This window comes from Mandrillus leucophaeus, unplaced genomic scaffold, assembly GCF_000951045.1.
Source record: "Mandrillus leucophaeus isolate KB7577 unplaced genomic scaffold, Mleu.le_1.0 Scaffold198, whole genome shotgun sequence".
Classification (NCBI taxonomy): Eukaryota; Metazoa; Chordata; class Mammalia; order Primates; family Cercopithecidae; genus Mandrillus; species Mandrillus leucophaeus.
The window spans coordinates 5,077,321-5,103,983 of NW_012102009.1; the positions used below are offsets into that span (position 1 = coordinate 5,077,321).

At 39.9% G+C, this 26,663-nt stretch overlaps 1 protein-coding gene across 2 annotated transcripts in view; it reads left to right on the forward strand.

Annotated features, from left to right (window-relative positions):
* The first annotated feature begins 1,708 nt into the window (after positions 1–1,708).
* Positions 1,709–26,663, forward strand: part of CPQ (carboxypeptidase Q) — a 313,593-nt gene continuing 288,638 nt past the window's right edge. The window contains exons 1-2 of one of the 2 annotated variants that reach the window (XM_011978678.1): positions 1,792–1,883; positions 15,459–15,498. The gene's annotated coding sequence lies outside the window, so the exon portion shown is untranslated. Of the gene's footprint in view, positions 1,884–15,458; positions 15,499–26,663 lie in introns of both variants that reach the window. The other variant, XM_011978677.1, reaches the window with a different exon arrangement.

Below are 26,663 nucleotides of genomic sequence, written 5' to 3' on the forward strand. Positions count from 1 at the left end.
AAGCAAATGGGGGAGGTTTCACAGAGAGGGGCCCAGCATATTGGTTGATTGCTTGGGCTCCAGAATCAGGCCAGCTCAGTTTAATGCTGACTTTGTACCTTACTGGTTTTCTGACTTGACATCTCTAATCCTCCATCTCCTTATCTGTAAAGTGGGGATAAATAATAATGATCATAATTTGTAGCTCATAGGACAAATAAGAATTCACAGTTAATGCATTGAAAATCTTAGCACAAGGCACTCAATAAATGTGAAGCTTTTATTATTATTACGAGTTGAAACTTGAGTGGGAAAGAACTTTGTTGGCATTAAACATGAGAAAAGGCCCAGAAGTTGAAAAGCATTTGACATAACGAACAGCAAGTCAGCGCCACTTAAACTGTAGTCACCACCGCCAGTCAATGAACAGCTTTTTACTGGTCCATGAACAGGTAAGTATAGAAATTGTGAGTAAACATTTAGAAATAAAAAAAACAACAGCCAAAAATTAAAAAACTAATTTTATGCTTTTTGGGATACTCGTTGTACACTTGTAATAAAAACTGTGCTTGTAGTTTTTGTCTCTTATCTGCTAGCTGGTTTTGAATTGTGTTTTACAGAAATAATGGTCCATGTCAGATTGGAAATAATAAAAACTTTTCCTTTACCGTTGATGGTTGGAGAAAAAAGTAATTCAGTGGGGTTTGATATGGCATCCGAGAGATAATTCTGGAAAGGTGGGTCAGGGCCATGTTTATGAGGACCCTCCAATGCCTCACAGAGTTCACCCTTTTTTCGGTGGGCAACAGGGCTAGTAAGGTTTAGAGGGATTGTTAACCGAAGGTGAGTGGACTTTCCACATCTTGTGTTTTTTGTTTTTGTTTTTTCCCCCAGCGAGCATGTGCTTTTTCTTTCTTTTCTTTTTAAATTAAAAGTTCTGTTTTGTTTTTTTAGTTAAGAGGAGAGACTGGAACTGCTCAGTGTTTCACAAAGATAACTGTTTGTATTTGATAAGAGTTTCCTTAAACAAAGGAATTTGCACTTATCAAAACATAAAGCATTGAAAACAATGAGCACATACTCTGTGACCAGAATGCGTGTGACTTGTTGAGATAAGCCATACCAGGTAATCAGATGAGTCTCCTTTCTTCTTGGGCACCCTCATATAATTAAGGCACAAGCGAAAGAGAAAAGACTCTTTCTGATCTCTCAGTTCGGGTCATCTCTTCTGCCTTCCATCATCACCGCCTAACAATCCTACACCTGGCAGGATGGGAAAACGGTTTAATAATCGCTTCCCTCTGGGAGGCGTTTGACAGCTCAGAAAGCATGGCCTTTACTCAGGCTCAGAGAAACACAAAAACCTTTCACGTTTTCCTTTCAGCTTCGCAGCCCGGTCCTTCTCTACCTGCACGGGCACCCATCGAAGCACAGGACCCTTCTGCCAAGCCATGCGCCTTCTCAGGCCCCTGCCGCCCGCCTTGCCTGAGGCTGTGCTTCTGAAAAGCACGCGGCCCTGGCCTGCGCACCACCCAGTCTGAGGGAGACGCCCCTGCACGAAGGAGTCAGGCCTAGGGGCTCCGGACCCAGGGCGACACTCAATTTTCTAACAGAAGCCACAGCCCAGAAGCTAAGCAGCCTTCCGGCCGATCTGTGTCCCTAAGGTCGCTCTCGGAGGGCGAGTGAGACCCCCCGAGGCGTTCCGGAGGTGGTGCCCGGCCCCCGAGTCAGGTCTTTGCCCCGCCTCTCGGTCCGCGGCCTGGCCGGCAGGCAGGGCTGCAGTCACGGGGCGGCGCGGAGGGCCCCAGCCTGGTCAGGGGTGTGGCCGCCGCCACCGTAAGGCTAGGCCGCGAGCCCGGTCCTGGGAGCCGCCTCCGTCGCCGCCGTAGGAGCCGCCCCATCAGGTGCGTTTGCAGCCGACCTGGCAGTGCCCGCGGGCGGCTGGACCGAGGCCTTGGCTCCTACCCGTGGCGGTCGGGCGGGCTGAGGCTGGAGCAGGCCAGGGGCGGGGGCAGACGGGGACGGACTTCCAACATCGCTCATTCGGGGGAGTGACGGGAGGACCTGGCTGGGGAGCGGCGGGTTGGCAGCCTGTGGCTGCCCCTTCGTGACACTGGAGGCTCCGAGCCTAGAAATGGGGAAGCTGTGACGTGGGGGTGGTGGAGGATGCTGCGGGACAGCAGCGAGCACGGCCCTCAGCCGTCCTTCCCAAGACGGTTTTACTTCCCGTCAGCAACAGGGCTCAGCCCCAAGCCGCCCCCTTCATCCCCCATCTGCAAACATTCCTGGTCCCCCTGAGCCTCCAGTATGCTTTATGCAGTTCTTTTGGGGTTCCTTTCGCATTTTACCGTGTACTTTCGCTTTTGATGCGTCTAGTTTCTGCTACTAGACTCTCCTAGAATCTAAGTTCCATGAGGGCAAAGTCCCATCTGACTTAGGACTCAGAGCTACTCGATAAGTAATTGGATGAGTACCTATGCCGTAGAACTGAGTGAATTAACAAATGAGTAAGTCAGTGAGTGCATATGAGATTGAACTGAATGAATCAGTGCATGAGTGAAAATAAAGATATATGAAGTGGAAGCAGTGAAGATGCAGGCTTACAACTCGTAGGTTTTGATAGCTTTCCAAAAAGTTGTGTAAATGTTGCACTTTTGCAAATGGAGGCATTCTGATTGGGACCACTTAAAAAGAGTTCTATTCTATGCTGTTAAAATAATCTCCAGAAACGCCCCCTGGTATTTCCATTTTTGGTGGACTTGGCTTTATGTGTTTGCTTACAACAAAATATGCCTAGGTTTTTTCTTGCTTGTGTTTTGTTCACTTCTACTTTGGACGTTTAAAGAATCATTGTCCCTATAATATTTCATTCATTTCTTAAAGATAAGGGTGACTGTAAAGGCAGAACCATATGACTCTGACTTGTTCGTAAAACCAGGCGTTTCTTTTGAATTCAGAGTTATTAAGAATCTTGTCTGTTTTCCTGAGACAGGTGCTGGCTGATTTGCAGGTGACTGAAGAAGGCTACACAGGGCCCAGAGAGACATTTATCTGTTTGTAAACACATAGGCTTAGCACATAGCTTTAATACAGTTGGCCACTGCAGCAGTTCTTAGTTTCCAGGCCCAGGTTCCAGAAGAGCCGGATGACCTTGGACTTGCCACTTGATCTCTTTAGGTTTTAATTTCTTAATCTCCAAAATGAAGGTGTTTAGCTAGGGACCCTTCCTGAGTTAAACCTTTGGGATTCTTTTTTATCAGGGTTAGAAGGTGAAATTACCAATGATTTCCTGGAGTTCTGCTTACTTCACCTCCTCTGTTTGAGATTCCATAGCATTTTGTCTCTGCTGTCTTCTCTGCTATTTACAACTCATTTCCTTTCTTCTCCACATCTGCAATAAGAAAGCCTGGGAGCTCAAGATAAGTATAATAAATCCTAGGCTGGTGGGGAGAAAGGAGGGCAAGATTTTCTTCTACATTGTCACAGGCTCCTGGTCCTGGGTCTGACTTGTTTCCAGTGCAACCTAGTCTGACAATGCTATATATTCCCAGTGTATCCGGGGAACTGCATCCCTATTTCTTTGCATGCATTTGAGATTAGTTATCATGGATCACATTTTGGAGCTGGAAGGACCTTGGAGATTTTTTAAAGGCACTTCAAAAGTCATTATACATACGTATTTAAATATTTTTGCATGCTACATTTAACAAACACAAAGTTCCAAATGTGTTGAGTAAAATGAAATTAATGTTACCTACTTCAGTTAATTCAAGTTGATAAGGAGAAGTGGAATACACGTGTTGCTTGGTGAAAAGGGCCAACCCAAAGAGCCAGTTATGAGGTCGTGTGTCATACAGGCATGGAATGTTACAAAGCTGATATTTATGGGGCACTGACCATACACCAGGCACTGTTATATTTAATCTTTTTACTTATATTGCCCCATTTAATCGTTACTATATACCTAAGAGCTAGATACTATGGTAATTCCTATTTGACCTTCTTAACTAGAAACAGCACTTGGAAAATGGGAGAGTTAGGACTTAGAACTCAAGCAGATGGAAACAGGGTTTCTCCCAGAAACAAGACAATCTTGCCAGGAAAGACTGTGTGACTTTGAAGAATGTGGTCTCTGTGTGTATTCAAGCATATATACAAACCCTGCGTTATTTGGGTAACTGAATTTAGAATGAGAGTACAGGGTGAAATGATTAAGACTGAATTATAAGGGAGTTGGTTGTTTTATCATTTTGAAAATTATTGAATTCCATTGAGATTCTAGGAGACTCTGATACTTTGACCTAGGTGCCCATGCATCTTAATTTTAAACTTATTCAGACTTACCAATTTAGGGAATATAAAATGAGTGGCATCAAGAGTTGTCATCAGTGAATGGCACTTAAGGGCTTTGAACCATGAGTGCCAAGCAGTGTTGTTTCTTGGACTAGCTTTGTGCCCTTGGTAGGACACTGCCTTCCAACCTCCTTCTTTATAAGACCAACAATCCCTAGTATAGACAAAGAACAATGCCTACATCTGTGTAATCCAGAGGCAAGAATGCAGGATGGGTTTCCAGAACTCTTATAATTAATTGATGAGAGGAAAAGAGAGGCCCATAAAATAAGTGGGAAATTATTTTGTTTCTTTTTTGTCAGCCAAGTTTAGCCCCATGGAAAGCAGAGACCAGTTGTGGCCGCCTGAAAAACTAAGAGCTGATGCCAGTTTGATTTAGCTCAGGAGGCTGAAACTTTCTGCCCCGAAGGCTGGTGTGATGGAATAGACCTTCCCATTGCTCACAATATTATGAAAAAAACATTAAAGCAACAATTTTTATTACTTGCCCTGAAGCTAGAGCTTTAAAATGTACTTTCTCCTCCTACCCTCCCTAAACCACTTAACTTTTAAAAACAAACAACCCATTCATGTGTTTGTTATAGTCACATTATTAGTTCTTTCTCTTTATTCCTGGGCCCTTTTCTTTAATGCAGTGAAGTGTCTGGAGGGGTGTACCTCTGGATCTCTGGAATTTTCCTTTAGTTATTTTATTCAGAACATATTAATTTCAATAACCGTTTATTGAGTGTGTACTATGTGCCGGATAAAGATGAATGAGAACAAATTTAAATAGAAGAGTGACCCATCTGCAAACAATTGCACGACAGGGTAATGTGGAAGTAGTGGTCACTCACTCTTCCAGGAAAGAGGTGTGATTGGAGCTTAGGAAGACTTTGCAGAGAAGGTGAATTTCAAACTGTGTTTCAAAGCCTGAAGACCAAGCAGAGGGAGAAGGGTATTCCAAGAATGGAGAACAACAAGAGCAAGGAAAAGGATGCAAGTATGAACATGGCATTCTTCGGGAGATGGGACTTCAGTATGGCTGTGGTAGGGAGGTCTGGTAAGGCTAGGGCCAGACATTGATGGTCCTTGAATGTCATGTTATTTAAACTTTATCACAGTCTAGATAATCCTTTTCAGCATTATTTTTGTTTTGTTTTGTTTTGAGACAAGGCCTCTCTCTGTCACCCAGGCTGGAGTGCCATGGCAAGATCTCAGCTCACTGCAACTTTCGCTTCCTGGTTCGAGTGATTCTCCTGCCTCCGCCTCCCAAATAGCTGGAACTACAGGCGCATGCCACTACAGCCTGGCTAATTTTTGTATTTTTAGTAGAGACGGGGCTTTGCCATGTGGGCCAGGTTGATCTCGACCTTCTGGCTGCAAGCTATCTGCCTGCCTTGGCCTCCCACAGTGTAGGGATTACAGGCATGAGCCACTGTACCTGGCTGTTTTCAGCATATTTAAGCTGAATTTTAAGCAGAAGAGTGATATGATTGGATTTTCTTTAGAAAATAGTTACAGTAATGTTTCAGAAGAACTGGGGAATGCAGAGCCAGAAGGCCACAGGAAAATGAAGATGCTATTGCCATAGTTCTCATGAAATAGGATAAGGATCTAAACTAAGATAGGTTTGAGAGGCTTTTTGAAAACAGCAGGATTAATGACTAGCTGGATATGGGAAATACGTTTAAAAATAATCTGAGGTTTTGGAATTGCTTAACTGGGTGAGTGGAGATGCCACTAATGAGGGTAAGAAATGTAAGGTGAGGAAGAAGTTTCGGGAGAAAGACGGTGAGTGAGCGGAGGTAGCTGTGGAACATCCAGGTGGAGATCCCAGGATATAGCCTTTTCTGTAGCTGTGCTGTGATGTCACACAGTCAAGACCTCAGCCAAACATTACAATAGGGTCTCGGTCTAAAAAGACACATCAGTTTAATAACTCACTTAAAAAATACATCATACTTATCTAATGACCATTACATTATATTTCAGGCAAGTTCTTAGAGAACTCTGATTCTTGTGTAAGTGCCAGTAAAGGAAAGAAGATTGGAGACTCAAACAATGGGGGGTTATTATAAGCTGCCAGAAGAAACTGAAAAAGAGAAATACAGACCAGAGTGGTTCAAAGGAACAAAGATAAGGAAATGGCAGGAGTGTTGCAGAGAGCAGTGGTTTCCAAAGACACAGGTATAGGCAGATATGAAATACAGAAAAGAAATTTGAGCTGGCGCTTCCAAATAATTGTACTTCTTTAATGGTAAGATATCACAAGCTTTGATTTCTCATCTTATTCAGTTTGTCAGGAAGAGACAAACAGGAGATTGTTCAGAGGTGTGGGTGCTGGGCAGAGGGCTTGATCTCATTTTGCAGAGAAAGTGTTTGGAGACTTTGAACTAAGCAAAGAGTAACAGGGAAAGTAAGATAAAAATGAAAAGGATAATGATTTGGAGAAATTTTCCAGAAAATTTAAGTAATTCTATGACAAACCGGTGTTAACAAAGAAAAAGGCAGATCAATGCAGTGTTCTCTTGATGCAGTGGTATTAGACTTCCTTGGAGAAAATATTCGCATAGCACCTTATATTTAAAAAGCAATTTTATATTTGATTGTTATAAGAACCTAGGAAGTAGGTGCACCCAGGCCTTATTATCTTTCTTTTATAAACTAAAAATCTGGCATGAAGGAGGCTGCAGTTTGTCTCATGGCTCAGATGGCTCAGATCCCGTGGCTGGCAGGGACTCAGAGCCTTCTGACTTTGGGTCCATTGCTTTGTCCATTGTATCGAAGCCTTGCCTTACCTTGGAACCTTGGCCTGCTGCAGTGTGTCCCCTCCTTCCCTTACCGTATCATATCACGGAAATGTAAAAGTAAAGCAGATGGTATTTGAACACCAAAAGAGCCAAGATCTCTGCGGAGACAGACAGTGATGTGAAAGGATCCTTAGCACCGATTATGCTATATACAATGGGGATGTTCATGAAGGGTTGTGCATAGAGCCTATCTATGTAAATCAAATGACACTTTCAATGCGGTAGGGGAGTCCACAATATCAAAGTGTTATGATTAAATTTTTTATGAGGCAAATAATCTCTTTATAAAATGAACAGTCACTCCTTGTTTTATTATCTGAATAAATCCAGACTTTCAAATACGGGGTTGACTTGAAGCAAGATAGTAGCCTACATCTATATTTATCATATGTGAAGATATTTCTGACTTGGGTATTGAATATGAAGATGGGGATCTGGAGCTGGATCCTCTAATTGTTAGAGACCATTTAAAATATAATGGACATCATGACTCGTAGTTAAATCCATCCAGCTACCTTTACTGTTTACCAAGTACCTAACAGGTAGGCCATTGGATGGGGCAAAACTCAGCTGGGAAATGGAAAACAAGCCCAGCACTGGCACTGCCTTCAGTCTGACAGTTAGACCACAAGAGAGTCATAAATGTAAATTCACCAATATAGTGAGCCAGGGTAAGAAAACCAGAAACTCTTATGGTCCTCGAATTCTACGTCAGTATTAAAATGAAACTAAGTATATTTCAAAGCAAAGACCATTATATTAGTCCCAGAGTTATTTTGTACCGATAAAAGATAACCTCTGTAAGGAAGAAGAGGTAGTTGTGACTCTTCTTTGCATCAAACATCTAAAAATGCGTATCTTCAAAATATGTAAAACTAATGATCAGAAGTATGAGAAAATAAGCAAAGCTACTTGTAGGACACCTTAGATCTGTTGTTTTACATGACAAATTAAATAGACAAAGTCAAATGGTAACATGCAAGATTTGAATAATATAACTAATGAGGTTAAATAATATAATTTATGAGTTAATAGGGATATGGAACATTTAATAGTATATTTTATTAATCAAAAATAATTATATTATGTATGAATATACATGTACATGATATATATTGGAATATATATGAGGTATATGTGTGTATATATATTTCCTTTTTTGCATTAATAAGTTCTTTTTTATTTTATTGTAAATTGACAAATTACGATTGTATATATTTATGAGGTACAAAGTAATGTTGATATATGTCATAACACAACATTTCATACAATGTGGAATGATTAAATCAAGCTAATAAGCATACCCATCACCTTAAATACTTATTTTTGTGGTGAAAATATTTGAAATTTGCTCTCAGCGATTTTGAAATATACAACACAGTATAATTAACTATAGTCGTCATAGTGACAACGTAATCTCAAAAAACATATTCCTCTTGTTTAATTAAAACTTTGATCCCTTTGCCATTCCCCATTTTCCCCAACCCCTCAGACTTTGGTCAGCACCATTCTACTCTACGCTTCTTAGTTCTGTTGTTTTAGATTCCACATAGAAGTGAGATCATGTGGTATTTGTCTTTCTGTGCCTACGTCTGACTTATTTCATTTAGCGTAATGTCCTGCAGCTTCATCCATGTTGTCACAAATGACAGAATTTCCTCATTTTAAAAGGCAGAATAGTATTTCATTGTGCATGTATAACACCTTTTCTTTATCCATTTATCTGTTGATGGACACTTAGGTTGATTCTATAATTTGGCTATTGTGAATAGTGCTGCAGTGAACATGGGATAGTGCTGCAGTGAACATGGGATTGCATATATCTTTTTAATATAATTATTTCAAATCTTTGGATATGTACTTAGAAGTGGGACTGCTGGATCATATGATAGTTCTATCTTTAGTTTTTTTGAGGACTCTCCATAAAGTTTTCAGTAATGGCTATACGAATTTACATTCCCATCAACAATGCGTAAGAGTTTCCTTTACTTCACGTTGTCACCAGAATTTTGTTTTTGTGGCAGGATCTGGTTCTTTTGTCCAGGCTGGAGTACAGGGGTGTGATCTTGGCTCACTGCAACCTCTGCCTCCCAAGATCAAGCCATCCTCCCTCCTCAGCCTCCTAGGTAACTGGGACTACAAGTGTGCCACTGTGCCTGGCTAATTTTTGTATATTTGAAGAGATGGGGTTTTGCCATGTTGCCCAGACTGGTCTCAAACTCCTGAGCTCAAGCAATCTATTCCCCTTGGCCTCCCAAAGTGCTGGATTACAAGAGTGAGCCACAGTGCCTAGTGCACTTGTTATTTTCTTTTTCATAGTAGCCATTCTAACTGGGGTGAGATATTATCTCATTGCAGTTTTGATTTGCTTTTCTTTGATAATTAATGATGTTGAGCATTTTTAAATATATCTGTTGGTCATTTTTATGTGTTCTTTTGAGAATTGTCTATTCAGGTTCTTTGTCCATTTTTTAATCGGGTTGCTTGTTTTCTTGCTATTGAGTTGTTTGAGTTCCTTATACAGTTCATCCTTGAGCAATGCGGGGCTTAGGTGTGCTGACTCCCTCTACATTTGAAAATTCTATTATAACTTTTGATTCCCCCAGAACTTAACTACTAATAGCCAACTGTTGACTGGAAGTCTTACCAGTAACATAAACAGCCAATTAACACATATTTTATATGTTACATGTAATATATATGCTATATGCTTACAATAGAGTAAGATAGAGAAAAGAAAATTTTATTGAGAAAATCATAAGGGAGAGAAAATATATTTACTGTTTATTAAGTGGAAGTGAATAATCATAAAGGTCTTCATTCTTGTCATCTTTATGTTGAGTAGGCGGAGGAGGAGGAGGAAGAGAAGGGGTTGGTCTTGCTGTCTTAGAGGTGGCTGAGGTGGAAGAAGTGGAGGAGGTAGAAGGGAAGGGAGGAGAGGCAGGCCCACTTGGTGTAACTTTCTGGAAATACATCATAATTTCTGTATGGCTACTTTTCTTTTTTGGAAAATGTTGTAAAGTTTATCTTAAAATGTTTCTATACAGTATCAGTCTTTCTTCTGCTATTTGCTTTAGCTTCAGTGCCCATATCATAGAAGCGTTCATGTCATAAAAGAAGTCAAAGTGGTCTTAAATAATCAGAACGGTTCTGCCAGATTGTCTGTTGTTAATTTGCTTTTTGGTACTTTTATATCCTCCTCCTCATCATAAGGTATTGGTTCAGAAGCATTCCGTCAAGTTGTCTTCTGTCAATTCCTCTGGTGTGTAGTGTCTATTAGCTCTTGAATTTCTCCAAGATTCATATCTTGATATCTTCACTCACCACCTTTTTTCCCACTGTATTCACAATCACTTTCATGATTTCCTTGATTGGCTTTGTCATAAATCCTGTGAAGTCATACACAACAGCTGGGCACAGATTTCTCCTGCAGGAACTTATTGTTGGCTTGATGGCTCACAGCTTTTTCTATAACAGTGATGGTGTCTTCAATGGTGTAATCCTTCTAGACTTTCATGATGTTCTATCAGGGTTCTCTAACATAGTGTTGACATCCTTTCCACAGAGTACTGAGTATAATGAGCCTTCAAGGTCCTTATGATCCCCTGATGTAGAGGATAGTTAGAGATGTTGTGTTTGGGGGCAAGTAGAACACTTTGATGTCTTTGATGTTAAACTCATAGGGTTCTAGGTGGCCAGGGGCATTGTCTAATATGAAAATAATTTTAAAAGGCATTCCCTTACTGGCAAGATACTCTCTGACTTCAGGGAAAAAGCATCAGTGGAACCAATCCAGAAAAACAGTTCTTGTTTAAGCCAAAAGACTGGCAGCTGATGTTTATCTTTTCCCATCAAGACTTGGAGGTTAGCAACTTTATAGATAACAATCCTGACCATAAACAGTAGAGTTAGCCTATCCCTTCCTACCTTAAATCTTGGTGCTCACTTCTCTTCCTTACTAGTAAATGTCCTTTGTGGCCTTTTTTTTTTTTTTTTCCCCGGAATACAGCATGTTCATCTGCATTAAAACTCTGTTTAGGCAGGTATCCTTTCTCTTTGATGATTTTTTAATGGCTTTGCAATATAGTTTGATATCAGGTAGTATGATGCCTCCAGCTTTGTTTGTTTTGTATAAGATCATCTTGGTGATTTTTATTTTTATTCCCTATGAATTTTAGGATTTTTTTTCTATTTCCTTTTAAAATATACTTTCTGGCCATTTTTCTCTCTCTTCATCTTCTGAAATTTCTATTATGTGAAGGTTAGTTCCCTTGATTGTGATTGTGTCACATAATTCTTATAGGCTTTCTTCGTCTTTTTCATTCTTTTTTCTTTTTTCTCCTCTGGTGAATAATTTCAAATATTCTGTCTTTAGCTCACTGATTTTTCTGCTTAATTGAGTCGCTGTTGAAGATTTCTATTGTATTTTTCAATTAAGTCATTGTAATCTTTATCTCTAGGGTTTTTTATTGTTTCTACTTCTTTTTCTACTTTCTAATTTTGTGTATTATTTTTCAAATTTCATTTAATTTTATATCCATATATTCTTGTAGTTCACTGAACTGCTTTACAAGGATTCTTCTGGATTTTTTTTCTGCCACTTTATAGATCTTCATTTTTTATTCTGTTATTGGAACTTTGTTAGCTTCTTTTGATGATTACAGATGCTCTTTGACTTACGACGGGCTTATGTCCTGTTAAACCCATAGTAATTTGAAAACTTTGTAAGAAATGTGTTTAATACACCAATAAACCAATTGTAATGTCAAAAAATTATAAGTTGAACCACATAAGTGCAGATGCTCCTTGACTTACAATGGGGTTATATCCTGATAAGTACATTCTAAGGTTGTATAGTTGTAAGTTGAACCATCATAAATTGGGGACCGTCTATATTTGTAATCCTTGTGTTCTTTCATGGGTGTCTGCACATTTGAAGAGACAGCTTCCTTCTGAGTGCAGTGGTATAATGACAGCCCACTGCAGCCTTCACCTCCTGGGCTCATAAGATTCTCCCACCTCAGCCTCCTGAGTAGTTGGGACAACAGGTATGTGCCACCATGCCTGGCTACTTTTTGTATTTTTTGTAAATATGGGGTTTCACCATGTTGTCCAGGCTGGTCTTGAACTTGTGGGCTCAAGTGATCTATTTACCTTGGCTTCCCAAAGTGCTGGAATAACAAGCATAAGCCACTGCATCTGGCCTCAACAGTTTGCTCTTCTGGTCTTTACAGGTATTCTTTGGCAGGGATTGGCCTTTACTTCTTAGTCTAGGGTGTGATTCTTATTGGTTCAGGTGGTAATGACCCCATGCAGGAAGAGCTTGCTATAGTTGGCTGGGCTGCTGCCTTTGCTCTGAGGTCTGATGGGGCTGCTGGCTAGGCTCCCCTGCCTGGGGGAGACCACTGACTGGGCTCTGCTATAATTTCTCATTGGACAAGGTTGTAGGGTATATTTCCTGGCTGGGTGGTACTACTTTTTGGGTTCAACAGTTATGCAGGGCTGCAGGCTGGACTCTGAGTTTAGGTGGAGTTGCTGCTCAGGATGGATGGGGTCTGGAGGCTATGCGGCATAGAACTGCACGGTTGAGGATTGTCTCTTCCTGGGTAGGGCCTTGGAGTGGGCTCTGAGTCTGGATCGAGTCACTCTTTGGACTTCTGGGTCCAAACCCTGTGAACCCCTATGATCCACAGAAATGCCCTGTGTTGGTCATCTCCACATCTCCCTCCTGATTAAGGCATTGGGGTGGTCTCTGAGGCTAGATATGGAGGCTATCCATCTAAAGACTCAAACCAGGCTGACCTTCTCATCATGTTTCTGTGAACAGTGTGCTTGGCTTCGCAAGTGAGCTGTAACATTGGCTGGTGTCTCTGATTTTGCACCACCACTGGGAGGAACATAGAGCCATCACCAAAATTTGCACACTGGTCCCTGTGAGCTCTGCCTCCTTTCTTTGTTTATACCTAACCCCAGGAGGTCTAGCCATGTCATTACTGCCAGTATTCCCCATGAGGTCAGGCAGACAGGAGTGGACTTTCTGGGAAGTGTCTCAGAATGCTGGGGAGCCAGATGTGTAGAAACTCTGTTTTTTTACTGTATGGGCCCAGTTAAAAAGATCCTCTTGGCTGGGCACAGTGACTCAAGCCTGTAATTCCAGCACTTTGGGGGGCCGAGGTGGGTGGCTCATGAGGTCAGGAGATCAAGACCATCCTGGTAAACATGGTGAAACCCTGTCTCTACTAAAAATACAAAAATTAGCTGCGCATGGTGGTGTGTGCCTGTAATCCCAGCTACTCAGGAGGCTGAGGCAGGAGAATTGCTTGAACTTGGGAGGTGGAGGTTGCAGTGAGCCGAGATTGTGCCGCTGCACTTCAGCTAGGGTAACAGAGAGGGACTCTGTCTCAAAAAAAAAAAAAAAAAATCCTCTCTTTGTGCGTCACCGTGCTGATTTGGGAAAGCAGGAGGGGCAATATGGTCAACGTGAGATTGTTCTTCTTCTAACGTGGTTTTTGTTTGATTCAGCGGCCTATTCTTTCAGCTGTCTCCATTTCTTTCTCAAGTTTGTAAGTTTTCACAAAAGTGTTCTTGTCTTTGGATTGTTGCTTGTTGGACTTTCTGTAGAGGGAAGTGAAGCCAAGTGAAGCCTGGAATTTCCTATTCTGCCATCTTGCTGATGTCACACCTACATATTTACAGAAAATTCACATCCTGCTTGTAACATTTATGAGAGATTGTAAAAAACAAAACAACAATGACAACAACAACAAAAAACCCAAAAGCCTTAAATGAAGACTTTAGTAAATTCCAGAGTCTGTCTTACTCTTACTGGCCTTGTGCCTTAGTCCTCTGGTTTAGCCCCTGTTTCCAGCTAGCTTTTAACAGGTTGAGATGATGAAAAGAAAATATACCTCTCTCCTTTCATAATACTGTGAAGTAGCGCATATAATTCATCTTCCATGTTTATATACATATATCTCTTTTGTGCCAGAGCATAATTTTGAGATTCTTTTTTCATTATCAAAATCAAATGGATCTATGCTAATCATAACTTATCTGAGCCTGTATTTGTTACATTTGAGTATTTTAAATCATTAATTCCATTTGTATTGTATACCAACATTTACCATCTAAAACACCTGGCTATTCTTTTGTAGGGTTTTTCTTTGCATTAGCTTTTTTGAGCTAAAGCTTAAAGAAAATCAGGGACCAAAGAAAGGCTAGAAAGTGACTGGAGGTATCATAAACATCAATTAAGTTCTTTGAGAAGCAGAAGGTACATCATGGAAGTCAGCATTATTCTGAATTCATTTCATTGCCTACTCAGTCCAAATTTTAGTGTTTACAACTTAAACTAATAACTCACTGGCACCTTGCATTTCCTGTGGCTTAATGATTAAGAACATGGGCTTTGAAGTCATTGTCCTGAGTTCAAATCTGAGACCTACCACCATCACCTATGTGACTTTGGGCCAAACACATATACTCTTTATACCTCCATTTCTTCATCCATAAAATTGAGATACAAATTATAACTGTCTGCAGTGGGCAGAATACTGTCTTCCCTACCACCACTTATGGTGTCCATATCTTAATCCCTGAAACCTGTGCATGTTAGGTTACATTGCGAAGGGAAATTAAGGTTGCAGATGGAATTAACATTATTAATCATCTGGCCTTAAAATAGGAAATTGTGCTGGATTATCCTGGTGGGCCCAATGTAATCACAAGGGTCTTTAAAAGTGGAAGCATGAAGCAGAAGAGGAAGTCAGAGAGTTCGGAAGATGTGATTGTGGAAGAATGTTCAAAGAGAAACAGTGCCACTGGCTTTGAAGATGGAGGAAGGGGGCCATGAGCCAAGGAATGTGGGTGGCCACTAGAAACTGAGGAAAGCAAGGGAATAGATTCTTTCCTAGAGCTTCCAGAAAGGGATGCAGCCCTGCCAATACCTTGCTTTTACATGATGCATACGGTGTCAGACTTCCGACCTACAAAACTGCAAAATAATAAATTTGTATTCTGATACCAAAGTTGTGGTATTTTGTTATAGCAGAAATAGAAAACAAATGCACTGCCATATGGGTTTGTTGTAAGGGTTAGGAAATGGAAACCTTTAGGACAGACCTGCCACATGGTAAATGCTCAGTTAGTATTAGCCACTATTCCTATCCATTGGTACTTTAGTTTCCCTTCTGTCTTTGTTCTTTTGTGGTCGTTGTCTTGTAATTACCCAAATTTGTGGGTATCTTCCCTACCAAGACTATGGCCCTAGGTGTTTTTCACTCTCATTTTAGTCTATACTCAGCCTCCAGTAATTTGTCAAAATTCCCATTTCAGAGTTCCTACCATTTTATGGTTCCAGCAGCTTCTGTTCTAGGTAAGTAGATCTTGGCTGTGACTCTCTGGATTTGCCTGTCTCTCCAGATTTTAGGGTGGTAGTTTGCCCTGCAACTTCAGTTCTGTTGGGGGAGGGGGTCCAAGGAAAGTCACTGGTTTTTACTCTGTTTTGTTTCATTATTATAAGGACATGAGTGCTGACTTCCAAGTTCTTTACATGTTGGTACTGAAATTGGAAGTGTGGGCAGTGCTCTTTACCCTATGGCTTTAATAATCTTTCTATACACATAAGATCTTCATCTCTACACGTGACTTCTTTCTGATTTCCATTATCTGGTTTCCACTTCATTGATTTCATTTCCAAACATGCTTTTTCTGTATTTTCTATTTAGGTTAGTGGCTTCTCAATCTAAGGGATAGTAGGTAATTTGATGTGTATGAAATACAGGGTACAAAATAGGCTCAAAATCGGGGAGATTACCCTTAATTCTCCAACTTTCCTGAATCCTTTTCTTCAGAATTAATAAGTCACCAAGGGCTGTTGTGTCTACCTATGCATTTCGCCCACATCCTTGCTGTCATTGCGCTAGTCCTAACCCTTGACTTGGCCAAGCAGAATATTTTAAACCACTTTATCATCTATACTGCCTCAGAGTTGGATTATAGGTTGGATCATGTTACTACTGTATTTGCTAGTGCTACCATAACACACTCCTGCAGACTGGGTAGGTGAAACAACAGAAATGAATTTTCTCATGGTTGTGGAGGCTGGAAGTCCAAGATCAAAGTGTCTGCATGTTTGGTTTCTTCTGAGGCCTCTCTTTTTGGCTTGCATGTGGCCATCTTTTCTCGAGGTACTTACATAGTCTTCTCTCTGTGCATGCACACCCCTGGTATCTCTCTGTGTATTCCAGTTTCCTCTTCTTATATGGACACCAGTCAGATTGTTTTAGGGCCCACCCTGATGGTCTCATTACCTTAGCACCTCTTTCAAAGCCCCATTTTCAAATAGTCACATTCTAAAGTCCTGGGAGTTAGGGCTTTAACGTATGAATTTTGGGGAACACAATTTAGCCCATAACACCGACTGTATCCCTCTATGTATTCTGTACTTGTGAATGTATAATGAATCACCTACGAAGATTTAGAAAATACTGATTTTGGGGTCTCACCCAACTTCTTGTAGGTTCTGAATCAGTAGGTCTGAAATGGGGCTGAAAATACATTTGGGGTGTGTGTGTGGGGTGTGTGTGTGTGTGTGTGTGTGTGTGTGTGTGTTTACATTTCTCCCTAGTGCTTTCCCAGGTTTCCTAGACTCTTTAACATTATTGGTGAACATACTATAAATGTTCATACCTTTGCTCATATTTGTTTTTTAACTGGAAATTCTCTTCCTACCATACATCTATGAAAATTAATTTAGCCTTCTAGGCTGAGCTGGAATATCATCTTTTCTGTTATCTTTTTCTCATTCTCTCCAGAGCTAATCTTGCAATACTTTATTGTGATTTTATTTTAGTTTATATAAGTACTGAAGAATTTATTTTGTTTTATATGATAGTCATTTGCCTTCTTCTTTCACTAGCTTTCTGAGACCAAAGAGGACATATTCTTTATTTCTGTATATATGAAACAATGGAAGTTGTTCTGAACATAGTAGATAATTAATCCATCTTTGCAGTGTGAAAAATGAACTAGTTAATAAATGCTAGTATTTTTAGTGTGACTTTTTGTACAATGGAGACCATTGGGCAAAAAATGAACATATCAAATGCAAAACAAGTGGCAGCCTTTTTTTAAAGAAAAATACTTTACTTTTTTCGAAAAGCAGTTTTAGATTTATAGCAAAATTGAGAGGAAGGTATATAAATATCCCATGTACTACCTTCCCCTCACATGTACATTCCTCACCAGAGTGGTACATTCGTTGCAATTGATTAACCCATACAGACATATCATAATCTCCCAAAGCCCATGGTTTATATTAGCGTTCACTCTTAGTGGTGTGCTTTCTATGGGTTTGGATTGCCCTAAAAATCTGCTGTACCCAACTTGTTCATCCCTCCCTTCCCCTCACTTTTGGCAACTACTGATCTTTTCACTGTGTTCATAGTTTTGCCCTTTCCAAGATGTCATATAGTTGGAATCATACAGTATGTAGTCTTTTCAGATTCGCTTCTTTCACTGAGTAATATACATTTACATCTCCTCCCTGTCTCTTTATGACTTGATAGCACATTTCTTTTTTTTAGCTCTGAATAATATTCCATTGTCTGGGTGTACTACAGTTTATTTATCCATTCACCTACTAAAGGTCATCTTGGTTGCTTCCAAATTTTGGCAATTATGAATAAAGCTGCTCTTTACATCAATGTGCAGGTATTTGTGTTGACATGTTTTCAACTCTTTTGGGAAAATATTAAAGAACACCATTGCTGGATTGTATGTTAAGAGTATGTTTAGTTTTTTAAGAAACTGTTAAACTATTTTCCAGAGTGGGTACACCATTTTACATTCTCACCAGCAATGAGTGAGCATTCCTGTTGCTCCACATCCTCACCAGCATTTGGTGTTGTCAGTGTTATGGTTTTTGGCCATTCTGCTAGGTCTGTAGTGGCATCTTGTTTTCTTTTCCATTTCCCTGTTTACATATGATGTGAAGTATTTTTTCACATATTTATTTTCCACTTTGTATCTTCTTTGGTGAGGTGTCTGTTAAGGTTTTTGGGTCATTTTGTAATTGGGTTGTTTGCTTTCTTGTTGCTGAGTTTTTAAGAGTTCTTTGTATATTTTGGATAATAGTTCTCATTAAATGATATATCTTTTGCAAGAGTGGCAGAATTTTTGTTCAGTATTCTTTTCTTGAGTTAAATATCCTTAACATTACACATAAACAGTATTTTTAATGTGTATTTTCAATTTGGAACTTTTAATATTTAAAAATTTCTCTTGATGAAGATATGTGATAATAGGAGGGGGGCAAAGTGAAGGCATTATAACAACTTTTGGTAATTGCATCTTCTTCTACATTGCATTTTTCAGGGCAGAGTATTAATGGTCCAGTTCTTGAAGATAAATGGATTCCTCAATGTTTATTTGTGGTATATCCTTGTTTATCTTCCTAATGAAGAACTGCATCCTTAAAGCTGGCATAATTAGGTGGACTTGTCTATTAGCTGAGCTACTAAGCTTTATTTTCCTGGGTCAATGAATAACAGAAACAATCCGCAAAATAATTAAATCAGTTAAGACCCAATTTTGGGGTAAGGAGCTGGGGTCTGGCATTTCCTTTTTGTTAGTTTTTCAAAAAATATTAAAACTTCAATGCTTGGCCAGGTGTGGTGGCTCATGCCTATAATCCCAGCACTTTGAGAGGCAGGCAGATCGCTTGAGCCTGGGAGTTCAACACTAACCTGGGCAACATGGCAAAACCTCGACTGTACAAAAAATACAAGAATTAGTTGGGTGTGGTGTGGCACTCCTGTAGTCCCAGCTACTTGAGAGGCTGAGGTGGTAGGATCACCTGAGCCCTGTAAGGGTGAGGTGAGGCTGCAGTGAGCCAAGATCGCACCAGCACTCCAGCCTGGGCTACAGAGCAAAGCCCTGTCTCAAACAAAACAAAATCTCAATGTTAAACTTTCTAGAGAATGGGTTATCACCTTTCAAGTCATTTTTCCAAACCCATTTCTGAACCAGGACAGGCAATAACAGAGATTGGCAGGGGAAGGACTGATGTCTACTCACAAGGGAAAAAGGACTCTGCGTTGAAAATACAGATGAGCCTTTGGATGTGGAAATTTACAAGGCTCAGAGAGCCCTGAAACATCTTTAGAAGTGGAGCCCAGTGGAATAATGGGAGGCTGTGTGCTGGCTTGGCAATGGAGCCTGTCTGGCACAAACTACACTGTAAACAACTCCTCAAACATTTGCATCTGCATACATGACATTAGATTCTCCAAATGTCCAATTAAACACTTGTCAGTGGAAGAAATGTTTGTTTCCTCAGCTGACCTGTTGTCAGCCTTGGCCCTCCTGATGGGGAAACAGTTTCAGCTGATAGTGTTGTATGCTCTTCCTTTCTGGGCCTAATCTTGTCCCTCTTGAGAACTGTGGAGACTGTGCCAAGCTGTGGACCATGGAATTAGATTAGGTAACTAAAGAAAATATACAGGCTCTGAGCATTTTTGAAACTTAAGAAAATCTTTAGTTTCTTTTGCACAGTTGTAAACCATTTGTGCTTAAAAAATTATAAAAGTGATTGCAGTTGAGATAAAGAGAAAAGAGCAGTGCTGATATGCGTTTATATACTTCTAAGGGCTGACTTCATTTTTTCAACATCTTAACAAATTTATATTGAACAAATATTAATTGTGTGTGGGTGGGTATGGTGTGTGTGTGTGTCTGTGTGTGTGTGTCTCACCATCTCTGTTGACAGAAATGCTCAATTATAAGTCTCTGTGACTGGAAAAGCAGTGAAGGATTCGGATACATGCCGTAGAAACATAAAGGAAGTGAGGAAGGCAATATTGGAGAAGAATCAAAAGAGTTTAAATTATTCTTTGGAAAGCTGGAGTTTATAAATTAAAAAAAAACTGTATGACCTTGAGCAAATTTCTATTTTTACTAGTGTCAGTTTCCTAATCCATAAAGTAGGGAATATAATGTCAAGAACATCGAAAGTTATTGTTAAAATTAAATAAAATGATCTATGTAAAATACAGGAACACTTGCCACATTGTAAATGCTCAAGAAATGCTAGCTAATAATGAAATATGAAATAATACTGGTTTGGTCCAAAGTTGTTAAGCATTCCTATCTGGTAAAGAGAAGGAGCGAAGGAACAGGAGAAAAATTAGATAATTGGTACAGTACAAACAGAGAATTTGGCTTTGGAAAGGAGGATGGGCAATTTTTTCACTGGGACGGGAGCTCAGAATGACTGTACAGTTAAAGGGATTAAGAACTTTAAGGTGAGGATGAAGAAAGACAAAGCATGTCATGGTCATACTATTGTTTCTTCAGTTATGTAGAAGAGGAGAGCTTTTTCTGAGCATGAGGGGGAGTAGGAGTGAAATTTGAGGCTTAAAGAGAATGGAAGAATTTCATAACAGCTGCTGTGGAGAATTTGATAGGTGTCAACTGAAGATAAATATAAGGGTTGTGCAGCAATGCAGAGGATATGACTGAGGTCAGACAGCCTTAGTTTATAGTGGCATGATTTTGGGAATGTAGATGACGGCATTATGTACCCTGAAGCCAACACAGAGAAAATTCAAAATTAGCTTTGAGGAATAAGAAGGGAGGTGAGGAGTAAGGGTAAAGGCATCCTAAGGTGCTAATGAAAATGCTGTTGAAATCATTAACCACCAAGTAAGGTTGTGAGCCAAGATTAATCTGAAGTGGTCATTTGTGTGGATAGAAGTACAAACAGACTGGAGATGGGGAGGTCCTTCACTGGACAGGCAGCATGAATCACACAGGCTGAATGATGATGATATAGGAATGAAGGAAACACAATTCACTTGGGCAGCTCAACAGCATTATTTAAGCTCTCAGTATATACTGGCTAGATCATCCATATGACAGCAATGCTTCCCTTGAAAATCTTTCAGTCTAGTGATATGCTCTGGATTATTTAAACTCAGACCGTGGGGTACTTTGAAGGAGGTAAGCAGAGGGTCCTAGGAAACTGTAGAAGAGGACATTCAGCATGACCTGTGAGAAGAAAGGGCAGGTCAGGAAAAGTATCCTGGAAAATATCTTGCTTGAGCTGAATCAAGATTATTGTAGGAGAGCTGGGGTAAAGAATGGCAGAAAAGGGAGAGGTAAAAGCAAGGGAGAAAAAACAAGGAAAAAGCAGAGCAAGGGAGTAATTTGGCTAGGGCCGATAAAAGATTTCAGAGAAGGGATAATTGAGATGAGCTACATATGATGCTATTGCCAAGTGAGAGAAATAAGGAAGACATGAATGGAAGTGATAAACATTGATTGGTAGGAACAGAAGAAAGAGATGTCAGGAGAATAGAATGATGAGATTTAATGACTGATTGAATATGTGTGGAATGAATAGGTGATTTTACACTCTTGAGCCTGAATTACAGGGACAATTATGGTTTCATTAACAGAAAGAGGGAAATCCTTTAGGGAAGATTTAGGGGAAGGGGATGAATTTGGAGATGTTGAATCAGAACATATGGTTTCAAGTGAAAGTAATGCAACTAAGATGGGACTAAACCAAATGAAAGAATTTGTAATGTTCATAATTAGTAAGTTCAGAGGTGCATCTGGATTTAGGCATGCCTGGTTCTCCAGGGTTCAAATATGATATGGGCTCATCTCTTTCCCTATGATCTCTATCTCTTGGATTAGCTTATCTTGCTTATTTTCGTCCAAAGACAGGCTCTCAGTATATGGTAGGCAAATGGGTACCTCCAGGTTCGCATTTCAGCAATCCCAGTGGAAATAACTTTTATTTCCAACATCTATATATTTTAAATGTAGGTTTTATTATTATTCAGGTATGGTGAGGCCAGGAGATCAGGAGAAAATTGCCAGTGAAAATATAATTTGTTACTCATACCTCCTATGATATGGGAGCACACGATGCCATGCAGACCACACAGGGAAGCAGCAGGGTCAGTTAGGAAGCAGAAGGAGTAAGTAAAAGAGCCTTTATTTTGGGGTTTATGGAAAGGAATGGATGAGTCCAGGCAAGTAGGCTCAGGTTTGGCTAGTTTGAATGATTTTCGTGGGCTCTGGGGTGTAGAGTTCTTTAGCAGGACGTCTGATATCTAGCCCTGTGGTTATAAAGGCAGGAGAATATTGACTTGGTGTGTGAGGATTTGATAAAGGAGGTCATGGTGGTGGGATGGGCTTTGGATTGGCTAGTTTCTGTATGAAAGGCACAGTTACAGGGGTGTTATTTGCTATCACTAGAAATTAGCTAATGCTGTGAGGGACAGTCCCTCCTGGTCCATTAAGCCCCTGGATGCCAGAACATTAAGAATACAGAAAATAAGAGAATATAGTTAATACACTGTATACCAATGTCAGGAAAGATTCTGATTTGCCTTACTTGAGTCATCCCAGCTCTGTAGTTTAGGTGCAGAGTACAGGGTGAGGAATGGTATTGTGATTGACAGTCAACCTAGACCAGAGTGTGGGGATCAGAGAGGACTATCCTAAAGAAAATAAAGCCAGAACATGGGAAAGTATGCTGGTAAATCAAAAACTATATCTACTCATATATCACAAGGTGGCTAGAGCCATCTTGGGTGAGATGACCAGGTGGCCTTTCAAATATGGCTTTTGGTCTCTAGACTTTGAAGAGGCTAAAGGTTTTTATTTTTGTTTTAGCAGCTCTCATTGTACACCATGTGTTAGGAAGCAGAAGGAGTGAGTAAAAGAGCCTCCCAGGCGTAATGCTCCTCTTCTGTCCTGCTTTTCTAAAGCCTATATAGTTCCTGAACTCAGTGTTAAAAAGCAAACTGGAGTTTTAGGCATCATTTAGGTTTTCTGATTCCCTTGATGAGGTATCAGTGTTTTCCTCAATGCCTACGTCAGAAACCTTAGCTTTGACTGCCCTCCTTTCCCTTCTATCAAATCATCTATCTTCTTCTGAAATACCTCCCAGATTTACTTCTTCCTTACTGCTGCCTTTCTAGTCTCTCTTTTTTGATCTAGCTTTCTAAATATTGCCAGAATTATCTCACTGGGGAAACATCACCCCTACTTCTCCTAAAAAAAAATCTACCCCCGCCATTTGAACATTACAGAGAGTAAATGGTGTGTGTGTATTACATGGGTGAGTGCCGGAAGACCTAGATTAAAGTCACTTCACGTTCGTCCTCTGCATTTTATTAAAGATATTTGGTGGCTTACATGAGAAAATGCATGTTTAAAACTTTTTATAAATTGTAATGTAGTTCAGATGATGGTGATTTTTTGATTTCTCTAATTTTGAAACTCTAATTTTCAGTCTCACACTGTCACCCGGGCTGAAGTGCAGTCGCATGATCTCGGCTCACTGCAACCTCTGCCTCCCGGGTTCAAGTGATGCTCCTGCCTCAGCCTCCCATGTAGCTGGGATTACAGGTGTATGCCACCACGTCCAGCTAACTTTTTTGTGTTTTTAGTAGAGACAGGGTTTCACTATGTTGGCCAGGCTGATCTCAAACTCCTGACCTTGTGATCTGCCCACCTCGGCTTCCCAAAGTGCTGGGATTACAGGCACGAGCCACCACACCTGGCCTTATCTCCTTTGTCTAAATGAACCTCTCTGTCCCCACACTTAGGCCATGTTTCTTTCTATCTTTGTATCTTTCTATATTGTTCCCAACCCCCAAATCCCCTTCTTTTTGCTCTCCTCTCTGCCAACTAAATATTAGCTATCCTTCAAAGTGTGTCTGAAGTCCTGCCTTTTACATGAAGTCTTTTCTAATTATCCAGATCACCTATGTTCTCTATTTTTCTTACACTTCAATTTCACTAATGATTATTTACCTTTAATTATTATGTATCTTTTATTCTCCACAGTATGTTTGATGCTTCTGAGGGCAGGGATCCTGACTTTTACTTCTTTTGTAGCATGGACAGTTCTGGGTATAAATAAAAAAATAGTTGCTGATGATTAATTATTAATTGGGGAAAAGTACTAATTTGCAATAATCACACTTTGGATATAGTTTGTGAGCTTCCCCTTTCCTCATGGGAAGAAATAAGTTTGGATTGATTGGACTGACAGATGTTGAAACAATTTAGTTCAGTTAGACAAATCCTTATTGAGTTCTAGAACATATGGGTAACTGCTGAATAAATACTCATTTGTTCATTTATTCAGTCAACAAACATTTATTGGATATCCATTGTTTGCCCCACACTGTGCAAGTTACCATAATATATGTCTGCAATCAGACATTTAGATATTGAGAATCTAAACATGAATCTGACATGGTTCTCATCTTCAATTTGCTTTATTACATGACCAAGGATGAGATCATTGGGTGATTATAAAGCATTACAGAAAAGTAAATGATATGCTTGTGGACATTTGAAGAAGGGAGTAATTTATTCTGACTCGGGTAGCTCAGAAAAGGATTCACAGAGGAGACCATATTCAGGAAAAAATGAAACATGTAGAAAGGAAATATTAACACTCATGTTTGCTTTGTGAAAATTTTGCATTTTACATAGTGTGTTGTTAAAAATTAACATGTTGGAGAGTTTCCATTTCTAGGAAGATGGAGTAAATGTAGTTTTTCCTGTTCGTCTTCTAAGTACAACTAAAAACCCTTGACAGTATATATATGAAACAAATGTAAGAAAACTCTGAAAGGTGGAAAGAATAAGGCAAACCAGCTAGAGACCTCGGGACCTGAGGAATGACACATTACTGAGTTCTCTGGGTTTTTCTTTTTGCTTTGTATATCTCAGACTTAGAGCTGAACAAGTGGGCAACTTGGAGATGCCAATGGTGCAGACAAAAAAAAAAAAAAACTCCAACAAAAGCCTGTTTTTTCTAACAAAGGACCCATAAAGGGATAATCTAGCAAGACAAAACTTTCAGAAAGTAACCACTCTCTTCCAAACAAACACAGAAAAAATTGTGGCCCCACCCTTATGTATTCAGCAAAGACTGAGTGAGCATCTTAGATGTCTACTCTTATAAGGCTGTGATGAGGTATTTGAACATCCCTGCCAGGGTAGGGTCACAGAAGACCAAGTAGAGGTCTTTCCTTCCCATCAGCCAGTGATGAGCCTCCTGCCACCCCCACCACATCCCCACTTGTGGTGTCATTAGAGACCATGCGGGATCTTGGACTTGTGGCCTAATTGACAAAAATGCACCTCTCCTTTGCCCTGCTGGCATGATGTCAGAGGAGATCTAGTGGACTTTTACTATTTTCCAGAAGTAATGAGGCCATCTTACCACAGCGTCAGTGGATACCACATGGAGGATCTACGACTCTCACTCTCACTCAGAATGTATGAGGAGACTCTCCCCCTCCTTGAGTGTCAATGAAGGCCAACTAGAGAACCTGGACTTGTCCCTCTATCTGGTATTGATGAGGCAGTGACACCTCCCACCCTCCATTGCCCCTGCAGTAGCATCAGAGAAAGCCAACTAAAATGGATGTGGAGTCTCATAACATAATATAAATGTCCGGGTTTCAATTGAAAATTACTTGTCATAAGAAGAACTAGAAAATCTCAAACTCAATGAAAAAAACAAGTAATAGATGCCAACACCAAGATCACAGAGATTTTAGAATTATCTGAAACAGATTTTAAAGCAGCCAGATAAAAATGCTTTAACAAGCAATTACAAACATGCTTGAAACAAATGATAATGTAGAAAGCCCCAGAAAAGAAATAGAAGGTCTCAGCAAAGAAATAGAAGATGCAAAGAAGAATCAAATGCAAATTTTATAACTGAAAAATACTATAAGCAAAATAAACATCTCAGTGAATGGTCTCAACAGCAGAATGAAGGAAGAGATGAAAAGAATAAGTGGACTGGATGATAGAGCAATAGAAATAGCTCCATTTGAAACACAGAAAAAATACACTGCAAAATAAAATGATCAGACCCTTGGGGAGCTGTGGTACTATGAGTTGATTATCCCTCATCTGAAAATCTGAACTCTGAAATGCTTCCACATTTGAAACTTTTAGGAAATGCTCATTGGAGCATTTCAGACTTCGGATTTTCAGGTTAGAGATACTGAACCAGTAAGTATAATGAAAATATTCCCAAATCAGAAACAGTCCAAAATCTGAAATATTTCTGGTCCCAAACATTTTTGGATAAGGGATACTCAACCTTCATAAGAAAATATCTAACATTCATGTCATCATTGTCACAAAAGGGAAGCAAAAAGAGATCATGGTTGAAAAAAGCACACAAAGAAATAGTAGCTGAAAACATTCCAAATTTGGTAAGACATAAACCTGTAGATTCATGAAGCTGAGTGAACCTCCAATAGGATGAACCCAAAGAGGTTCCCACCAACAGGCATTATAATTAAACTTCTTAAAACTAAAGACAAAGAACAAAATCTTGAACTCAGCCAGAGAAAATGAACACCTTACCTGGAAGGAAAAACCGATTTGAATGAAAGTGTATTTCTCATCAGAAATTATGAAGTCCAGAAAGGAATGGCACAATATGTGTGTGTGTGTGCGCACGTGCACATGCGCGTGCAC